The sequence below is a fragment of the Cupressus sempervirens genome, chromosome 11 (assembly GCF_028749045.1).
Source record: "Cupressus sempervirens isolate cs-2001-9-10 chromosome 11, ASM2874904v1, whole genome shotgun sequence".
Lineage (NCBI taxonomy): Eukaryota > Viridiplantae > Streptophyta > Pinopsida > Cupressales > Cupressaceae > Cupressus > Cupressus sempervirens.
The window spans coordinates 720,351,444-720,364,774 of record NC_143128.1 but is presented as its reverse complement, the minus strand read 5'-3'; the positions used below and the strand labels follow the sequence as shown (position 1 = coordinate 720,364,774).

The window sequence follows — 13,331 nt, the reverse complement described above, 5'->3', positions numbered from 1 at the left end:
ACTATCAACTCCTTGTTCTCCCATTGAACTTTGACTACTCGTGGCAGCCATTCATGCACAATACAATCTAATTTCTTGCTATAATAAGAAATTAAATAAATTTAAATTAGAAAAAAAAAAAATGAACATCAAGCATACAAGTGTGAGAAAATGATACAAAAATATTAAAAAAACAATGAAAAAAAAGAGAAAAAATTCTTCCCAAACTTGAAAGAATTCATCAAGATCTCAAAAAATTCATTGAAGGGCTCAAGAATGGGATAAAATGCTTACATTAGATGCTTACAACTCCTATGTGGAAGCTATCTCGCACTCCATAAACAATCCTCTTCGAGAATAATCACCTCATCTTCAAAATGCCTAATTGGAGCCCAAATGAGAAGAGAGAGCCTAGCTGCAAACAAAATGAGATGAAAAATGAATGAATGACCCCTACATGGCTGTTTTAGGGTTTTGAAACAAAAAAGGAATTAAATATGTTATGCACATGTTTGAATGAGCTTTAAATTGTATTTTGTTTGAAAATCACGTTTTTGCCAAATGGGACCTGCAGATGCTAGCGGAAGTGCCTGGGTGCCCTATGGATGCTCCCCGAGAGGAGCCTCTGGATATGCTGTGGATGCACAGTTCAGATCAGAATCAGCATCCTTGCCCATCTGCTTCTGCTTCCCCTTCCGCCTCCACCTTGCTAGGGCGCTGTATCCAAGCTCTTATCTGTACAGTGATATTGAGTCTTGTATTATCAGATTGCTTTGTCCTTCACAAATTTGATGTGCCAAATGTATTGCTGAAAAGTCAACCAGAGTTTATTGGAATGAATAAGTTTTTGTGATTATGTTTACACAAATAATGGTCCGGGTTCTTATGTCCTAGAAAATTTTAGTTTGACCATATTCTAGTTCATCTATGGTTAATCTATTTCATCTCAAAGATATTGGAGATTCCACATATGGGATTTCTCATATTTTAATCAGCATTGATTTTTTGTTCAATATTTTTTTCAAGTAATTGATTGATTGTGAATTCAATCTTGAAATTAAAATTTCTATCTTCGAATTCATCTTAGCATTGGATATACCCCTTCATTTTGTATTGACACACATAACGTGTTACTGTTTTCAGGAATTCAGGAATGGAAGAGGCTCAATTTGTTAAGCTCCATGCTGGTGTAAAGCGTGGTGATATTGTTGGCATTCGTGGATTTCCAGGTGTGTGGTTCTCCTTAGTTAATTGAGTCACATTTTATTGAGGCCAATATTTTGGTTGAATTTTCATCAATGCAATAAACTTTCTGTGCCTATGTGAAAATTTTAGACAACAATAAAGTAAGGTTTCTGCTTTAGTGACATTAAATGTGATAGGAGTATTACAATCACAGCTTTTTACATTTTCAATTAAAGGAACGATGACAGAATCTCATTTATATGCATTCAGTTGCACAGCCCATTTTGTTTTTGTAAGCCACAGATTCGTACTCTAGTATGTGTTTTTTCAACATGGTTCAATACACAATGGTTTTTATTGACTTGTATATATTTATCAGGCATATTTGCCATATGGTTTATTTAAAGAAAGCTGGAGTAAATAATGACAAAAAACCATATGAAGGTATATGTAACATACCCACCAGGGAACTGTAATGTCGCCTGCTAAGTGAAAGCGCAGTCACTACCAGATTTTCATTTAAGATAATTTAGCAAATATTGTTTATAGTCATACAACATATGAAATTGGCAATGAATATTAAAATTGACCATTTTTTAATGTATATTATGGGACAGAACTAATAATCCTTCAATTCTCGAGAAGGGATAAGACATTGGAGGCAGTTCCCGAAGTGGTTAAAGACCATTGATAGGCTCCCTAAAAGTTTATAGATTCAGCCTTGAACCTGTTTTGGGATTAAGCCCTCAGGGCTAAAGATAACGCTAATCCCTACCCTATCTTGGGAGCTACCCTATTGGATTTAGACTGCCCCTCTTTCCCCTCTCATAAGTCAAGCTATAATAGCATCTGAGTCTAATTATATGTTATAGTTTCATTAACAATTCAGATTAATTGTGTGTATATGTATGTGTGTGAGAGACTGCTATTAAATGATTACTAGCCACATTAATATCAAATGGTACTGCTGTATTTGGATCGCACTGTTCCGTTATCATGCTAACAGCTTGGCCTGTTCGGATCAATCAACACTGGCGGGGGGAATCAGTGTTGCAACACTTTTAATCAAATTAAACTTTTCACCACAATACCTTACAATAACGGAAATGACAAAGCATGAAAGTAAAGCATATACAACAAGAGAATTCATTACACCATGATTTGTTCTCGAGGAAACCTTGGGCAAGGGAAAACCCCAATGGGGATTGAACTCACAAGATAATGCACCAATCTGAAAATGTCCCTGTTAGTAGACTGAACCTATTAAGAAACTAGATTCTGTTAAAGGTCTGCAACCCTGTTAGGAGTTGAGAGAACAAAAAGGGAGTTCACTGCTTGAGGATGAAGGTTATAGCCACTTTCAAGGACACACTGTCCAATACAATAAAGTATTATATCAAAAGCTTGAACTATACATAGCATCTCAATGCTTGATTAGTTCCAATGAAGTTCACATCTTCTCTGTTTTGACATCCAGCATCAAGGCTGGCACATCACAATAGTATTACATTTGTATCTCATATTCTCAGATACAAATTGCTTTCCTTTATACCACTTGATTTTCTATTCTAGTTATCTTTGAGAAGGCTTTACAAAACGTGTTCATACACTCATCGATATACAATATTAAACTGTGCCATCCAAGAGAAGTCCTGATATGTCGGCCCAATAATGCCGAGTAATTGAATTGCCAAGTCAATTCAATTTACTAAGCCAAATTGCCCGATCAACAAAACTGTCCTGTAACATTTTCTTCTCAAACACGTGCCAATTTACACCATTGTAACTCAGTGCATCACATACTAACACCAACTATCTTCTAGAAGTTATAGACCCATCTGAAAAAATCCTTTGTCGTCACTGAATGAGACTGCCCAACTGTGCTCTATATTCCTTTCCCGTACTCCTGCATTTTTCACATTCTTGACATACTAAAACTTATTACCAACACTGGTGACTATACCAATGATGTATATTGCCATCAATGACAAAATCTGTACAATCACCTTGGATTCACTTGCCAACATGATCTTCTTACTAAATCTATATTAGTCGATATTAGAGTGCTCTTATCATTGTACTACAACCGATTTAGATTATTGATTACTTGGGTAATATCAATTACGATTTCCTTAATGAATATCAATAGTGTCGTTCACATCAGCAATTGAATTGCATTTGTTTCATTTTTATTAACTCTCTAGCATAATTGTGTTTGCACGGTCTACCTCCTATGTGGCCTTGCAGAGTCATCAGACTGTGCAAGAGTCTCATTGCTATTGTCAACGATATATATACCTAGTGTTGACGGTATAGATAGTTATCTATTTATTAATTATTATTTAGTATCTAATAATTATTAGCTTTATATAATTAAAAATTATTTGTTTATTTGAATATATATAGATATACAATGTAATCATTTAATATTTATTTTACTTATTTAGTTATTCTATTAATGACACATTGATGTTGGATAAAATATATATTTAATTAATATATTCTGTGAATTGGTTTATTTATTAAATACTTAGTACAAGTAAGGGCTATTACAGTCTGCCACTCCTAATTATGCTTGTCCTTGAGCAATTTAAGGTTTGGGTGCTAAAAAATATTTGCTCCTTCCCAAGTTGCATTTTACCTCAAGCAAGCCTTTCTATTTAATGAGATATTCTAAATTGGTCTTATTTCTCCACTTATTCTCCCTCATGTTGAGGACCCTTTTTGGTTTTAGGACGAGTTTACCCTCATCATCAAGTAGGGGTAATTCTTTACATGGATTAATTTGTTGGCCAAGTATTTCTTTAGCCATGATACATAGTAGACATGTGGATCCTACTGTTGATGCAGAGCTTCATGGGATTCCAACAAAGATCCCCTAATAAACCATAGAGTTCAATCATCAACACAATGTCTTCAATATTATAGAGACATTAATATATGTTTCCCAATACAACATCAATCAAATTACCATTATCAAAAACAAATCAATCTTGAAAATATATTCTTCAATTATGCCATTCTAGATAGATCTACACACAGAGATTCACAACTTTCAAACCCAATCTTATTTATTCAATCCAACCATCCAATTTAGGCACAGTTTGGTCCCCAACAACATATCCAAAACTCAGAAACATCCAACGGTAGAATCCAAAGTTATGGTCTCTACACCGAGACCTATTTTTCTGTGACTCCATTGAAGAGGGTTAAAAACCTGTTTTCACTAAAACTGTCATAACTTTTACAAAACTTAACAAAAACATATCAAAACAATTGCATTAGAAAGCTCATTCATCCCTGTTTCCAGAAATATAAGGTTCATCCCTTTAAGATCCATTAAGCAATCGTAAACATTGCTTCAATATGATTGTATTCTGAAAATCTGAAAATTATTATCCATAGAATGCTCACAACTTTCTCAAATCTGCATGAAATTAACTCAAACCAAAAGAAATAGAAGGATTATTCATTTTCCTACTTAACCATATCAATAATACATCGTTTCCAGGCTGTACATGGCCGTACAGAGGCTGGAAATGATAAAAGAACTAGAAAAACCAATCAAAATAACAAGTGCAAAGTGCTCCAAAAGATCTTAACTTTTCTTCCCTTTCTTGCTTGGTTCGACCTTACAATGAATTTTATAGTTTCTTCGTCAATTTAGACCTTACAAATGCCACCCTTGACGTTTGGACTTCCTTTTACAATTTTAATGCAATTTTGCATTGCTGCATTTTTTGCAACTCTTCATCTTCTTGATAACTTTTGAGACTTTTTACAAATGTGATGCCATGACTTTGCATAAACCTTCAAGACATATCCAAATGACCATTTAATAACCTTGTACATGGTCTTTACCCTTTCAAGGGTTATTTTACAACTCTTGACATATTAAATCAATTGGGACCTCAACTATGACAATATGGACAACATTACATTTTTGTTACAACTTTTCTTTTCAATTGGATTCCATTACATGAAATGACGTTGCAACATATAAGAATTAACATAGATCATTAAAATTTCCATTATGATCTCATGTAGTTATATGATGGCTAGGTGTTCCTGCACCAACTGTTATCGTGTAACTTGATTTCACAAGCTACCCCACCAATTTTTCTTAAATCTTTGTAGGTCCCATAGAATCATGGCTTAAATTTTTATGCGCCACTAGGTTTTATTGACAACTGTAAATAGGGTTGTAACCTCAAGAAAACCCAATTCCCCAAACTCAAATGCTTGTTCAGTTTGGTTCTATGCTGGTTTTGTGCATGGTGTAGGTTATCTCTAGTAACTCTCATAATGTTCATGTTTTGTTTGTTCAAAATGACCAGCTCCTGGTACCTTACTTTTTGGAAGAATCAAACTCCAAAAAGAATCGGCTTCATACCTATATAATGCCTTGAATGGGCTCATTCCAATGCATAGATGGTGTGTAGTATTGTAATAGTACTCACCAAGGTGTAGCCACTTTACTGATGCATTCAGTTGACTTGTAATGTAATTCCTCAAATATCCTTCTATCCTTGTATTAACTATTTTTGTTTGTCCATCGGGTTGAGGATGATAACTTGAGCTTGGTGTCAATTTAGTGCTTGCCAAATGTAAAAATTCTTGCCAAAACATGCTAAAGAATCGGCTACCTTTGTCGATAACAATGTTTCGTGGAAACCTATGTAACCTGAACACTTTGGAAAAAATCCTCTGTAACTTGAGGTGCTCTATATTCTATAGATTTGGTTGTGAAGTGTGTATTTGGTTAATCAATCTATCGCTACGTGTATACAATCTTTCCTGGTACTTTGGGAAGGTTTACTATGAAGTCCATGAAGATGCTCTACCATTTGTGGCTTGATATTGGTAAGGGTTGAAGTAATTCGACTGCGTGTGTTTGCTTTATTTTTTGGGCATTTCGTACATTCTTAGACTTGCTTAACTATGTCTTTCTCATGTCCCTTCCAAGAATATTTTTTCTTATGTCCTTTCTACATCCTGCTATGAGGCTGCCATGAAACTCTTTAATAGTGTTAACCTTCATTTTTGAACAGGATGAAAGATAGTTTATGCTTTTATAAAGGATATTTACCTCAACTATTTTAAAATCTTCATTTGGTATGTGTCCTTCGATGATATCATTGGCATGTGATAACATAATTGCAATTTTACATTTTGAATGAAAGAAACAATGCCAAACAAATATTGCAGAAATTGAAGGAGGAGATTTGCTGATTAATTTGAAGAAATGTTCATTTACGAAGAAAGAGATTGTGTACCTTGGTTTTGTTATTTCAATGGATGGTTTGAAGATGGATCTTGAAAAGCTAAAACTTATTCTTGATTGGCCTACACCAGAGAATGTTAGAGAGGTAAGATCATTTCATGGGTTGACAAATTTCTATAGGAAGTTCATAAACAAATTCAGTTCTATTTGCAATATTATGACTGAGACTATCAGTGGAGATAATAAGGATTTCAAGTGGACACATGGAGCATAAAAAAGCTTTGAACCATTGAGACAAAAGATTGGAGAATTGCCTCAGTAAAGTCTTTCAAGTTCATTGTGATGCTAGTGGAAGTGCTATTGGAGTTGTTTTGAGTCAAGAGGGAAAACTTGTAGCTTTCTTTAGTGAGAAGTTGAATGATGCTAAAAGAAAATATTCAATTTATGATCAAGACTTCGTTGCTATTATTCAAGCTTTGAAGAAATGGAGACATTATTTGATGCCTAAAGATTTTGTGTTGTATAATTTCCATAAAGCTTTGTAGTGTTTGGGGGGTTAGAATAAGTTGAATTAGAGACATATGAAGTGGGTTAAGTTTTTGCAGAACTTCTCTTTCTCTTTGAAACATAAGAGTGGACAGTCAAATATTTTGTTGATGCAGTAAGTAGAAGGAATTTATTGACAGAGATGAGAGTTAAGTATGTGGCTTTGATGATTTGAAGTATTTGTATGAAATTGATCTTGATTTTGTAGATCCTTGGAAAGTTTGTAAAGAACAGATGATAAGTGATAAGTGGATTGATTATTTCATTTAGGAAGATATGTTAAGGGAATTCAGTTGTGCATCCCCAGAGGATCTATGAGAGAGAACATCATGAAGGAGAAGCATAGTGGCAGACTTGCTAGACATTTTGGGTTTGATAAGACAATAAAGTTGATTTTTGGTAGATTCTTTTGGCCGCATATCTATAAGGTTGTGCAAACAATGGTTAGGAGTTGCAGAGTTTGTCAAACAAAAGGAACTAATTAGAATTTGGGATTTTTTTAACTATTGCCTGAACCTGATAAGTCTTGGGAAGACATCAGTATGAACTTTGTTCTTGGTTTGTCTAGAACTCCAAGAGGTAATGATTCTATTTTTGTAGTAGTTGACAAATTTTAAAAGATGGTTCATTTCATACCTTGTAAGAAGACATCTGATGTAGTACATACGGATGAATTATTCTTTAAGTAGGTAATAAGATTGAAAGGTTTGCCTAAAAATATTGTTTTAAACAGAGATACTAAGTTTATCGGTTATTTTTGGAAGACACTTTGGAAGAAGATGAATAATGGGCTGAAGTTTAGTTCTACATTTTAACCACAAACAGATGGGCAAACTAAGGTTGTGAACAAGAGTTTGGGTAATTTGTTGAGATGTTTAGTTGGAGATTTTAATGCTTGTAGCTTCAATAGGATAAATCTATTATATATGTGTTTTTTTAATATATTTGAGATATAAGGTTATATATATATATATGATTAATTTTTTTATTCTATTATTTATCTGATTCATGAATAGACATGTCGCATGAAGGGACATGTCTATTTGTGCCCCACTCTCAATATAAATCTAAGAGGTTGCATTTGAAACACACATACCAAAAAGCATGGTAGTGCTATTACATTTGCAAGTGATCCTCGGAATTCAACGTGTTATTAGAGCCTAATTGCAGATGTAAACAAAATGAAGAGTATAATTAAGGGATCATACTCTGTATAATAAGAAGGCACCAGTGAAGGAGGACATCTAGAAGGTGAGGGAGGATGGAGAATATCCATTGGAAGAGTTTCCTAAGAAACTCGTGGTACTTATACCACTTGTGTTAAGGTCATGGATCTTCTGCAAATATTTACATTTGTATAGGTGATTCTAATCGGGCAGATTGCTAGAAGAGAAAAATTATAGATTTCGGTGTGTCTTCTAATCTGCAATTTGGCCCCCCTTATACCTAACTCAAGGGGCATGTTCATTGAATGGACATGTCCCTCTCTAGGTTGGCCTATTTAACAACATAGTTGTTTCCTCAAGATTGGTGCCCATTCCAAGATTACTAATAGTTAGTAACTAACTAACCACATTAGTAAATAAGAAGGCTTATAAAAGCCACAAAGAAAATGCCAATCTGTCTAGAGGGGACAATATGTTCTAGTGACCAATACTTAGGGGAACTCATGCATCTAGATCAGACTGATCTGAAAATCAGAACACTTGTTTTGTCAAAGTTACAAGGAATTAACAACTTGCGCAGAGCAACCAAAATGAACATAGAATCTAAAGATTATGTGGCACACATCGGACAACGAGTATGGACATTCTTTAATGATGATGAATCGACAGACAACTTGGATTATCTTAAGAACAAGGCAAATAGCATTGAGATGATCTTGAATAGTAGAATAAACAAGAGTATGAGAGGAAAAGACTGCATGGAATACCTAGTTCAGTGGAAAGATAAGCCCGCTGAAGACAATTCATGGATTACACAAGCTGAGTTGGATTTTTATGATTCAAGTCAAACTATTAGGGATGCCTAATGTGGACACCAGTTCTTTACTAATCCCAGGTGTCTAATGTAGGAGCATCTTGGGTCTTTGAGCAATCTTGTATCAAGTAAAAGTATTTCTTATTTTTTGTACTAGTCTGCTGTTCGCGGAGTAGCTGTTGCTACTTCTGGTTTCATGTTGTGGGCAGTTGATGTCATGTTGAAGACCTATCCTAGATCCTTGTTCTAAGTGCGCAAGTTCTAATGTTTTATATCTCTCAAGTTTTGTGTCGTTCTTTGCGATCTTTGTTTCAAACAGTTTTCTTCCGGCAAGGCATGTCGTTTCATTTGGCATGATTTCCTATGCTTGCGTGGCATCTTGCGCATTTTGGGCCCAACTCTTAACACACATGTGGACCCCTTAAGTGCGTGTGATCTTATGTTCTCCTTTGCTTGGGTTTTGATTTACTCCTTAAGGCTGGACCTAAATTGTAATTAAATGCTTGACTAGCAGACTTGTGCCTTAGATGTAGGAAGGTAGCATTCCTAGAGAAAGACTAGAAGATTGAAGATGCAAGCTTGGACTCTAAATTGTAATTCTTATTGTGTATAAGGCTGCAACCTGGAAGGCCTCACAGTCGGGCGTGCTGCTGTTTTGTATGCAATGTTAAATAATTACACCTATGAATATGCTGCATCTGGCCTCGTGTTCACTGTTGTTTAATTGAATTTCTGTATGATGCTTCTGTGTGTAACTCTGAGGAGGGGTTTATTGGAAGGTTCAAGTTGAGTTTATTCCACCTCTTTCCCTTCCTTTCATTTTCCCTGTGTCAGGTTGTATTAGAGCGAGTTCTTTATTGCAGATTGGATCGGGGAGAACCTTATTGGATTGGTTGTAAGGTGGCAGATCTGAAATCTGACCTATAACTTGAAGAAGGTTACAATCTTGTAGGAACTATTGTCAAGATGGGTTGTGGTAGAGGAAATGCAGATAATGCTATGATGATATGTTGAGGCAGATTGCATATCTTGTAGGCAATGTCACACTAGGATGCAAGCTCTCCAATGGATATCCCTGTCTTTTTGGTTTGCCCCTCCATATGCAATCTATATGTCTCAATCTTTTTCAGATGGGTTATAGCTTCACAACTATTCAACATTTTACTACCTATAAATGAAATATAACAATAATCTCAAGGATAGCTGCCCTTATATCCTTTGGGGGACATTTGTTATTTGTTATGCTTATCAACTCGTGTTATGAATTGCTATAGAGGTTTCTAGGGGTTACATGGCATTTTGCATAGGTTTTAAGCAGTTTGGAAAAAAATTTAAATGGATTTGAACTAGCTGGCCTTGGTACACTCCTTCGTTGAGGAACCTTCAGTGGCTGCCATATTTCTTATGAGTTCTACCTCTAAGTTCTAGGTCTATCTCTTTCTTCCATTTTAATCTCAACCTCCTCATTTTCAGTATTCTAACTGCATACTATGATTTTTGTTGGTTGAGAGTTTCAAAGAAAGCTGCAAGTTATAAAAGGAAAAGTAAATTCAATTTGCCCTTCCCATGTCTTAATTTTTTTGATTTAATTGAAAATAACTAAAGTACGACAAAGAAAACTTATCTTTAATGTAGTGGATTTGACGCCCTAACTCCTCTTATCAACTGTTGTATTTCACTTGCTGCTCATCAACAAAGTTTGTAAATGTCAAAATGAGAAATAGGTTTAGGTTTTGTTTGAAGCGGTGTGGAGGCCCAACCATCCTTGTGTTGAATCATGACTGGGCTGCTGGGGAGGACTGCATTTTTTTTGCATTTTGGGGATGATCTCAATTTTGGGGACTGATAGGGTATGGAGATGTTTCTGGTGTGTCCCGGAGTCCCCAGAATGTTCTTTGTAAGGGACAAAGCTAAAAACACAGGGGATGTGTCCTTGTGAAGCATTACTTTATATTTATGTATGGGATCTTCATGAATCTGATTGTTGTGATTATAGAGTTTTTTCTTCTCCATTTTGCTTAGTTCTTTGATCATAAGAAGTATCGTATATACTTAGAATTTAATCTAGGATACACAGTATGAATTTCAAAATATTGGAAAGTATTGAAATTTTACATTAATATTTAGCATTTATTTTCCTGACTTTCTTGATTCCAAGTATAATATCATACAATGTGTTTCAGTGTGATTCTATTGTTAATAGTCTTGGTAAGATGGATTGTTGATGTTGTGCTTCAGGCAAAAGTAAAATGGGTGAGCTTAGTATATTTCCTAAGTCTTTGGAGGTTCTATCACCTTGCTTACACATGATGCCAAGACAAAGAGCTCAGGAGAGGGTTAAGGATGATCGTGCTCAGGAAAAGGTTTAATAATTACTCCAAGGATTTTATTACCTACAAATCAAGAGGCTTTCACCCCCAAATCTAATGTTCTTGATCAACATGCAGGAAAGTGAGGGAGATAAAATTGTTGGCGTATGGTGTCCTGGTCAGACCAGAAACCCTGAAAAATATGTTCTGAAAGATCAGGTATCTTATTTCTTTTTATGTGAATGTGCTTGAGAACCTGTAATTGCTTGAATACATATTCACATTGCTAGAGGTTGTTTCTTATGAGCTAGTAGGTTGTTGGAATGACACACACTCTAATTTCTTATTATTCTGTTTGGCTTCTTATTTAAAGTCCTTGAAAACCAATAAATATTGTCTTATGTTCTGATTGATCCACATGAAGAGAACTACAAAAATCCCACTATTCTCAAACGTTGCAGTGTTCTGGTGAAGTTGTCTCTTGATTATCTTTTAATTTTGAGTGACAGGAAACAAGATATCGGTAACGCTATCTTGATTTGATGGTTAATTCAGAGGTTAGAAATATATTCATAACAAGATCAAGGATAATATCTTATGTACGGCAGTTTCTTGACAGGCTTAACTTTCTGGAGGTATTGATCTTGCCTAATTTGCTCATATTAGTTATATAATTTTTTATTTATTTCATTACTGTTGTTTATTGCTTGATTTTGCCACCTGAAGCCAAATTTGATATTCAGGTGGAGACACCTATGATGAATATGATAGCTGGTGGAGCTGCTGCAAGGCCGTTTGTTACTTACATTAATGAACTTGATATGAGGTTATACATGCGTATTGCTCCAGAGCTTTACTTGAAACAACTTATTGTAGGTGGCTTGGATCGAGTATATGAAATTGGAAAGCAATTTCGAAACGAGGGCATAGATCTGACTCATAACCCTGAGTTCACCACCTGTGAATTCTACATGGCTTATGCAGACTATAATGACTTGATGAAACTCACAGAGCAATTGCTATCTGGTTAGGACAACAATGTTATTTATCAAACTAACCAACCATCAATTTTATGGTTTTCTGAAATATTTTTCTTCACATAAAGTGAATTGAACATGATGAGTTGGGGATAGTCAGTTTCTACTTTCATATACAATCAAATCTTCGATATCTTAAGATTAATTGTTTCTTGCTTTCCAATTATCAGGAATAGTCAAGGAATTAACTGGTGGCTATAAAATCAAATATCATGCTAATGGTGTGGATAAGGATCCCATTGAAATTGATTTCACTCCTCCCTTCAAGTGAGTTTTTGGTTGTGATATTATCTAATGATTTGTTTTGTGGTATATATATTGGTTATTGTTTAGACTATTTACTTGAGATGATTTGATACTTTGAAAGCAAGCCTTATCTTTTTAACTTCAGGAGGATAGATATGATCGAGGGGTTAGAAGAAGTTGCTGGTCTCAACATTCCTAAAGACCTGTCATCTGATGAGGCAGTCAAGTATCTTATAGCTGCTTGTGAGAAGTTTGATGTGAAATGTCCCCCTCCACTAACAACGACTCGTTTGCTTGACAAGGTCAGTTGATGCATTGAATATAATCCTTTGAAAGTTCTATGGTATTTATTCAGATTCTGGTCTTGCTATTTCTATGTTATGTTTTCCTTTCTTGTTTCCAATCATTTTGTGATGATGAATATAATTACCCAAGTAACTATATGCTTTTCTCAAATTTGTATATAGAGAAGCTTGCAGTTGTCTAATATAAGGCTTCTGCTTCCATGCCAGGCCACTAAATAGTTTGGAATCTTTAGCCATTCTAGTTCAGAATCTGGTGTTTGTTAGCTATATATCAGAATGCAATTTTCTTTCAAGTGGTTTTTCTTACACTTAAATCCTAGGAATTTTTTTAATGCTGCCTTTGCTTCGGACAGTAGACCACAAATTTCATCAAATTTTGCCCAAACAATGGTTGTGAAGGACTTCTGAAATCACAAGCCTCGGAATACACTGATGAGCAATAAAAACCAAATGAAGCCTTAGGTCATAAACCAAGAAAGGATCTAAACAGTTGAAGCCCCCTCGATCGCCTCATAATTGA

At 35.0% G+C, this 13,331-nt stretch overlaps 1 pseudogene across 1 annotated transcript in view; it reads left to right on the top strand.

The window, feature by feature from the left end:
- The first annotated feature begins 373 nt into the window (after positions 1 to 373).
- The window catches only part of LOC149531690 (lysine--tRNA ligase-like), a 65,492-nt pseudogene continuing 52,534 nt past the window's right edge, over positions 374 to 13,331 (top strand). The window contains exons 1-8 of the transcript XR_016358694.1: positions 374 to 716; positions 1,123 to 1,208; positions 11,153 to 11,277; positions 11,362 to 11,442; positions 11,733 to 11,858; positions 11,967 to 12,249; positions 12,431 to 12,527; positions 12,652 to 12,808. The product of XR_016358694.1 is annotated as a lysine--tRNA ligase-like (transcript). The remainder of the gene's footprint in view (positions 717 to 1,122; positions 1,209 to 11,152; positions 11,278 to 11,361; positions 11,443 to 11,732; positions 11,859 to 11,966; positions 12,250 to 12,430; positions 12,528 to 12,651; positions 12,809 to 13,331) is intronic.